At 39.7% G+C, this 7,946-nt stretch overlaps 1 long non-coding RNA gene across 1 annotated transcript; it reads right to left on the bottom strand.

Annotated features, from left to right (window-relative positions):
- Positions 1-6,627: 6,627 nt before the first annotated feature.
- On the bottom strand, positions 6,628-7,633 carry LOC134224566 (uncharacterized). The gene is made up of 3 exons (XR_009982979.1): positions 7,141-7,633; positions 6,908-7,076; positions 6,628-6,841 (listed from the first exon to the last, which is right to left on the bottom strand). It is a non-coding gene; the product is annotated as an uncharacterized LOC134224566 (long non-coding RNA).
- Between the last annotated feature and the right edge of the window lie 313 nt (positions 7,634-7,946).

Raw genomic sequence — 7,946 nt, 5'->3', positions numbered from 1 at the left:
GATTGCGCCAACGAGGATATTTTTCCTGCTGGTAGTTTTTTGGTTGATCTCGAGAGCTCTGGGTTTAGTGAAGTTGAATGCAGAACCAAACTTCAGTGAGTTGTTGCTTCTTATGTGAAACTTGATGATCGCGCCAACGAAGATATTTTTCCTGCTGGTAGTTTTTTGGTTGATCTCGAGAGCTCTGGGTTTAGTGAAGTTGAATGCAGTCCCAAACCTCAATGAGTTGTTGCTTCTTAAGTGAAACTTGATGATTGCGCCAACGAGGGTATTTTTCCTGCTGGTAGTTTTTTGAATGCAGAACCAAACTTCAGTGAGTGGTTGCTTCTTATGTGAAACTTGATGATTGCGCCAACGAGGATATTTTTCCTGCTGGTAGTTTTTTGGTTGATCTCGAGAACTCTGGGTTTAGTGAAGTTGAATGCAGAACCAAACTTCAGTGAGTTGTTGCTTCTTAAGTGAAACTTGATGATTGCGCCAACGAGGATATTTTTCCTGCTGGTAGTTTTTTGGTTGATCTCGAGAACTCTGGGTTTAGTGAAGTTGAATGCAGTCCCAAACTTCAATGAGTTGTCGCTTCTTAAGTGAAACTTGATGATTGCGCCAACGAGGATATTTTTCCTGCTGGTAGTTTTTTGGTTGATCTCGAGAACTCTGGGTTTAGTGAAGTTGAATGCAGTCCCAAACTTCAATGAGTTGTCGCTTCTTATGTGAAACTTGATGATTGTGCCAACGAGGATATTTTTCCTGCTGGTAGTTTTTTGGTTGATCTCGAGAACTCTGGGTTTAGTGAAGTTGAATGCAGTCCCAAACCTCAATGAGTTGTTGCTTCTTAAGTGAAACTTGATGATTGCGCCAACGAGGATATTTTTCCTGCTGGTAGTTTTTTGGTTGATCTCGAGAACTCTGGGTTTAGTGAAGTTGAATGCAGAACCAAACTTCAGTGAGTTGTTGCTTCTTATGTGAAACTTGATGATCGCGCCAACGAAGATATTTTTCCTGCTGGTAGTTTTTTGGTTGATCTCGAGAACTCTGGGTTTAGTGAAGTTGAATGCAGTCCCAAACCTCAATGAGTTGTTGCTTTTTAAGTGAAACTTGATGATTGCGCCAACGAGGATATTTTTCCTGCTGGTAGTTTTTTGGTTGATCTCGAGAGCTCTGGGTTTAGTGAAGTTGAATGCAGTCCCAAACTTCAATGAGTTGTCGCTTCTTATGTGAAACTTGATGATTGCGCCAACGAGGATATTTTTCCTGCTGGTAGTTTTTTGGTTGATCTCGAGAACTCTGGGTTTAGTGAAGTTGAATGCAGAACCAAACTTCAGTGAGTTGTTGCTTCTTATGTGAAACTTGATGATCGCGCCAACGAAGATATTTTTCCTGCTGGTAGTTTTTTGGTTGATCTCGAGAACTCTGGGTTTAGTGAAGTTGAATGCAGTCCCAAACCTCAATGAGTTGTTGCTTTTTAAGTGAAACTTGATGATTGCGCCAACGAGGATATTTTTCCTGCTGGTAGTTTTTTGGTTGATCTCGAGAGCTCTGGGTTTAGTGAAGTTGAATGCAGTCCCAAACTTCAATGAGTTGTCGCTTCTTATGTGAAACTTGATGATTGCGCCAACGAGGATATTTTTCCTGCTGGTAGTTTTTTGGTTGATCTCGAGAACTCTGGGTTTAGTGAAGTTGAATGCAGTCCCAAACCTCAATGAGTTGTTGCTTCTTAAGTGAAACTTGATGATTGCGCCAACGAGGATATTTTTCCTGCTGGTAGTTTTTTGGTTGATCTCGAGAACTCTGGGTTTAGTGAAGTTGAATGCAGTCCCAAACCTCAATGAGTTGTTGATTTTTAAGTGAAACTTGGTGATTGCGCCAACGAAGATATTTTTCTTGCTGGTAGTTTTTTGGTTGATCTCGAGAGCTCTGGGTTTAGTGAAGTTGAATGCAGTCCCAAACTTCAATGAGTTGTCGCTTCTTATGTGAAACTTGATGATTGCGCCAACGAGGATATTTTTCCTGCTGGTAGTTTTTTGGTTGATCTCGAGAACTCTGGGTTTAGTGAAGTTGAATGCAGTCCCAAACTTCAATGAGTTGTCGCTTCTTATGTGAAACTTGATGATTGCGCCAACGAGGATATTTTTCCTGCTGGTAGTTTTTTGGTTGATCTCGAGAACTCTGGGTTTAGTGAAGTTGAATGCAGTCCCAAACCTCAATGAGTTGTTGCTTCTTAAGTGAAACTTGATGATTGCGCCAACGAGGATATTTTTCCTGCTGGTAGTTTTTTGGTTGATCTCGAGAACTCTGGGTTTAGTGAAGTTGAATGCAGTCCCAAACCTCAATGAGTTGTTGCTTCTTAAGTGAAACTTGATGATTGCGCCAACGAGGATATTTTTCCTGCTGGTAGTTTTTTGGTTGATCTCGAGAACTCTGGGTTTAGTGAAGTTGAATGCAGTCCCAAACCTCAATGAGTTGTTGCTTCTTAAGTGAAACTTGATGATTGCGCCAACGAGGATATTTTTCCTGCTGGTAGTTTTTTGGTTGATCTCGAGAACTCTGGGTTTAGTGAAGTTGAATGCAGAACCAAACTTCAGTGAGTTGTTGCTTCTTAAGTGAAATTTGATGATTGCGCCAACGAGGATATTTTTCCTGCTGGTAGTTTTTTGGTTGATCTCGAGAACTCTGGGTTTAGTGAAGTTGAATGCAGTCCCAAACTTCAATGAGTTGTCGCTTCTTAAGTGAAACTTGATGATTGCGCCAACGAGGATATTTTTCCTGCTGGTAGTTTTTTGGTTGATCTCGAGAACTCTGGGTTTAGTGAAGTTGAATGCAGTCCCAAACTTCAATGAGTTGTCGCTTCTTATGTGAAACTTGATGATTGTGCCAACGAGGATATTTTTCCTGCTGGTAGTTTTTTGGTTGATCTCGAGAACTCTGGGTTTAGTGAAGTTGAATGCAGTCCCAAACCTCAATGAGTTGTTGCTTCTTAAGTGAAACTTGATGATTGCGCCAACGAGGATATTTTTCCTGCTGGTAGTTTTTTGGTTGATCTCGAGAACTCTGGGTTTAGTGAAGTTGAATGCAGAACCAAACTTCAGTGAGTTGTTGCTTCTTATGTGAAACTTGATGATCGCGCCAACGAAGATATTTTTCCTGCTGGTAGTTTTTTATTGATCTCGAGAATTCTGGGTTTAGTGAAGTTGAATGCAGAACCAAACTTCAGTGAGTTGTTGCTTCTTATGTGAAACTTGATGATCGCGCCAACGAAGATATTTTTCCTGTTGGTAGTTTTTTGGTTGATCTCGAGAGCTCTGGGTTTAGTGAAGTTGAATGCAGTCCCAAACCTCAATGAGTTGTTGCTTCTTAAGTGAAACTTGATGATTGCGCCAACGAGGATATTTTTCCTGCTGGTAGTTTTTTGGTTGATCTCGAGAACTCTGGGTTTAGTGAAGTTGAATGCAGAACCAAACTTCAGTGAGTTGTTGCTTCTTATGTGAAACTTGATGATCGCGCCAACGAAGATATTTTTCCTGCTGGTAGTTTTTTGGTTGATCTCGAGAACTCTGGGTTTGGTGAAGTTGAATGCAGTCCCAAACCTCAATGAGTTGTTGCTTCTTAAGTGAAACTTGATGATTGCGCCAACGAGGATATTTTTCCTGCTGGTAGTTTTTTGGTTGATCTCGAGAACTCTGGGTTTAGTGAAGTTGAATGCAGTCCCAAACTTCAATGAGTTGTCGCTTCTTAAGTGAAACTTGATGATTGCGCCAACGAGGATATTTTTCCTGCTGGTAGTTTTTTGGTTGATCTCGAGAACTCTGGGTCTAGTGAAGTTGAATGCAGAACCATACTTCAGTGAGTTGTTGCTTCTTAAATGAAACTTGATGATTGCGCCAACGAGGATATTTTTCCTGCTGGTAGTTTTTTGGTTGATCTCGAGAACTCTGGGTTTAGTGAAGTTGAATGCAGTCCCAAACCTCAATGAGTTGTTGCTTCTTAAGTGAAACTTGATGATTGCGCCAACGAGGATATTTTTCCTGCTGGTAGTTTTTTGGTTGATCTCGAGAACTCTGGGTTTAGTGAAGTTGAATGCAGAACCAAACTTCAGTGAGTTGTTGCTTCTTATGTGAAACTTGATGATCGCGCCAACGAAGATATTTTTCCTGCTGGTAGTTTTTTGGTTGATCTCGAGAACTCTGGGTTTAGTGAAGTTGAATGCAGTCCCAAACCTCAATGAGTTGTTGCTTCTTAAGTGAAACTTGATGATTGCGCCAACGAGGGTATTTTTCCTGCTGGTAGTTTTTTGAATGCAGAACCAAACTTCAGTGAGTGGTTGCTTCTTATGTGAAACTTGATGATTGCGCCAGCGAGGATATTTTTCCTGCTGGTAGTTTTTTGGTTGATCTCGAGAACTCTGGGTTTAGTGAAGTTGAATGCAGTCCCAAACCTCAATGAGTTTTTGCTTCTTAAGTGAAACTTGATGATTGCGCCAACGAGGGTATTTTTCCTACTGGTAGTTTTTTGAATGCAGAACCAAACTTCAGTGAGTGGTTGCTTCTTATGTGAAACTTGATGATTGCGCCAACGAGGATATTTTTCCTGCTGGTAGTTTTTTGGTTGATCTCGAGAACTCTGGGTTTAGTGAAGTTGAATGCAGTCCCAAACCTCAATGAGTTGTTGCTTCTTAAGTGAAACTTGATGATTGCGCCAACGAGGGTATTTTTCCTGCTGGTAGTTTTTTGAATGCAGAACCAAACTTCAGTGAGTGGTTGCTTCTTATGTGAAACTTGATGATTGCGCCAGCGAGGATATTTTTCCTGCTGGTAGTTTTTTGGTTGATCTCGAGAACTCTGGGTTTAGTGAAGTTGAATGCAGTCCCAAACCTCAATGAGTTTTTGCTTCTTAAGTGAAACTTGATGATTGCGCCAACGAGGGTATTTTTCCTACTGGTAGTTTTTTGAATGCAGAACCAAACTTCAGTGAGTGGTTGCTTCTTATGTGAAACTTGATGATTGCGCCAACGAGGATATTTTTCCTGCTGGTAGTTTTTTGGTTGATCTCGAGAACTCTGGGTTTAGTGAAGTTGAATGCAGTCCCAAACCTCAATGAGTTGTTGCTTCTTAAGTGAAACTTTATGATTGCGCCAACGAGGATATTTTTCCTGCTGGTAGTTTTTTGGTTGATCTCGCGAGCTCTGGGTTTAGTGAAGTTGAATGCAGTCCCAAACCTCAATGAGTTGTTGCTTCTAAGTGAAACTTGATGATTGCGCCAACGAGGATATTTTTCCTGCTGGTAGTTTTTTGGTTGATCTCGAGAACTCTGGGTTTAGTGAAGTTGAATGCAGTCCCAAACCTCAATGAGTTGTTGCTTCTTAAGTGAAACTTGATGATTGCGCCAACGAGGATATTTTTCCTGCTGGTAGTTTTTTGGTTGATCTCGAGAACTCTGGGTTTAGTGAAGTTGGATACAGAACCAAACTTCAGTGAGTTGTTGCTTCTTATATGAAACTTGATGATCGCGCCAACGAAGATATTTTTCCTGCTGGTAGTTTTTTGGTTGATCTCGAGAACTCTGGGTTTAGTGAAGTTGAATGCAGTCCCAAACCTCAATGAGTTGTTGCTTTTTAAGTGAAACTTGATGATTGCGCCAACGAGGATATTTTTCCTGCTGGTAGTTTTTTGATTGATTTCGAGAACTCTGGGTTTAGTGAAGTTGAATGCAGAACCAAACTTCAGTGAGTTGTTGCTTCTTGTGTGAAACTTGATGATCGCGCCAACGAAAATATTTTTCCTGCTGGTAGTTTTTTGATTGATTTCGAGAACTCTGGGTTTAGTGAAGTTGTATGCAGTCCCAAACCTCAATGAGTTGTTGCTTCTTAAGTGAACCTTGATGATTGCGCCAACGAGTAATGAAGGCAGTTTTGAAGAATTACCAAGTTGTATGACGCCTTCTTGGTGTATGTTTGTATTTCATGGCATTCTTGTTGTTGTCGTGAGTTCCAGGTAGTCTACGAACTCCATACAATCAAGGTATTCGGATCAATCTCTGTAATGGATGCAGCTATCGAAGAATAAACAAGTTTTGTGACCCCATTTTGGTATATGTTTGTATTCAAAGTAGTTCTTGTTGTTGTCGTGGACTACAGGTAGTCTACGAACTCCATAGAGTCAAGGTCTGTGGATCACCTCCGTAACGGATGCAGTTATTGAAGAATAAACAAGTTGTGTGACGCCTTCTTGGTATATGTTTGACTTCCAAGTAGTTCTTGTTGTTGTCATTGGTTCCAGGTAGTCTATGAACTCCATAGAGTCAAGGTCAGTGGATCTCCTCCTTGATGGAGGCAGTCTTGCACTGAAAGAAGCGACATGGTAACGCGTACTATATCAAGGGTGATGTCAAAAACATTTTACCACTTGATTTCTGCAGAATGCAAAATGCTTTTGAAACTACCGCAACAGCGGTTGATTTTACCATGCCGTTTTCAAAATTGGGAAGTAGTAGAATGAAATATGTTTACGTCATGGGCACTAGAAAACATGGCATATGAACAAAGTAAAATTTACCATGGGTTGTGGTTCCATACTACTATGAACGGTAGAAATTATTTCTGTGTAACCGTTTATTTGTGTTTCAGATATTTTCGTGATGTTCCAGGAGAAATATAGGATAGTTAATTTAGACATATTCCTTATTGATAAATAATAATACACTTCATGCTAAGGATTAGTAATGCAAGACAAAAATCGCGGAGATTCCTCGCCAATCATTCATTGTTATGTGGTTTTTCTTCTCCGATGGTGAAGAAACAAGTGATGAAAATATGTTGTTGCTTGATGAGCAGGATGGTTTTTCGGCTCTGGAATATAAATAAATATGCTATATCGCATTTATTGTAAAATAACTTGTAACTTGAAATACATACCAACATTATCTATCTACGGCTACTTCGACTGGAACTTGTGTATTTTTTCTAGGATAGAATCCGCGGGAACCTTTTAACAAGGAATGTCCTTCAAAGCCGTCAAAGCATTCAGTAATGAATACCAATAATGCTTATATGTGAGCATGTGAGGTCAATATGAATGCGGCACCTGTATAGAAACCATATTCATTATTGAGATGATTTTTGGGGAAAGAGGAATTTACCGAACTTACCAGTTTTTGTTTAATGAAGATGGCGTGAAGTGGAAAACTGCTAAAAACAACAAAAATCACAAATCGTGGCGAGGCTAGCGGGAACTGAATTGCATGTTTAAATTTACTATGGGTGCTCTAGATACCTGTGCAGTAACCTTCGCTGTAGTTCAGAATAAATGGAATTGTAGTTAGTTTTACTATTAGATTGTGGCGCATGGCCATAGTAAAATTAAACGCGAGTGAATAGTTACTGTTACTATATAATTTTTATCAGTGTGGTATATGTATTTTATAAGTAGTTATTTTTATTGTCGTGGGCTCTGTAACGAAGGCATTTATTGAACATTACACACTTTGTGTGACCCCTTTTTTGGGGTGATAAAGTAGAAAATGTGACAAAATCGGAACAGATTTTATTTCAAATTTATTTGTTTCGCTAATATGAATGAAGATTATGCCTTGGAAAGGTAAAATACGTGAATGGAACCCGTAATTTAACCGTCTAAGACGAATTAAGTACACTCCACCACAGACGAAATTCCACCATTTATTTTTATTTTTTATTCTTCAGTGTCTCGTACTTGACTCGACTAAGTTGACTGACGACTAAGACGACCACACAGTTGTGGTTGAAATACGTATCAGCAAAGATATCGATAATAATTGATGGAATTAAATGTAGAGTACTTAATTCGTCTTAGACGGTTGAATACATTCCACTAAAATAACTTAATATATTTTTCTGACCCGTAATTTATTGTCGAAGAGACTTAAAAACTTATTGACAGGCACAGATAAATGATTCATAATAAGCTACAGGCAGT

This window comes from Armigeres subalbatus, chromosome 3, assembly GCF_024139115.2.
Source record: "Armigeres subalbatus isolate Guangzhou_Male chromosome 3, GZ_Asu_2, whole genome shotgun sequence".
Lineage (NCBI taxonomy): Eukaryota > Metazoa > Arthropoda > Insecta > Diptera > Culicidae > Armigeres > Armigeres subalbatus.
The sequence above is the reverse complement of the archived record's forward strand: the minus strand, read 5'-3'. Positions and strand labels throughout refer to the sequence as shown.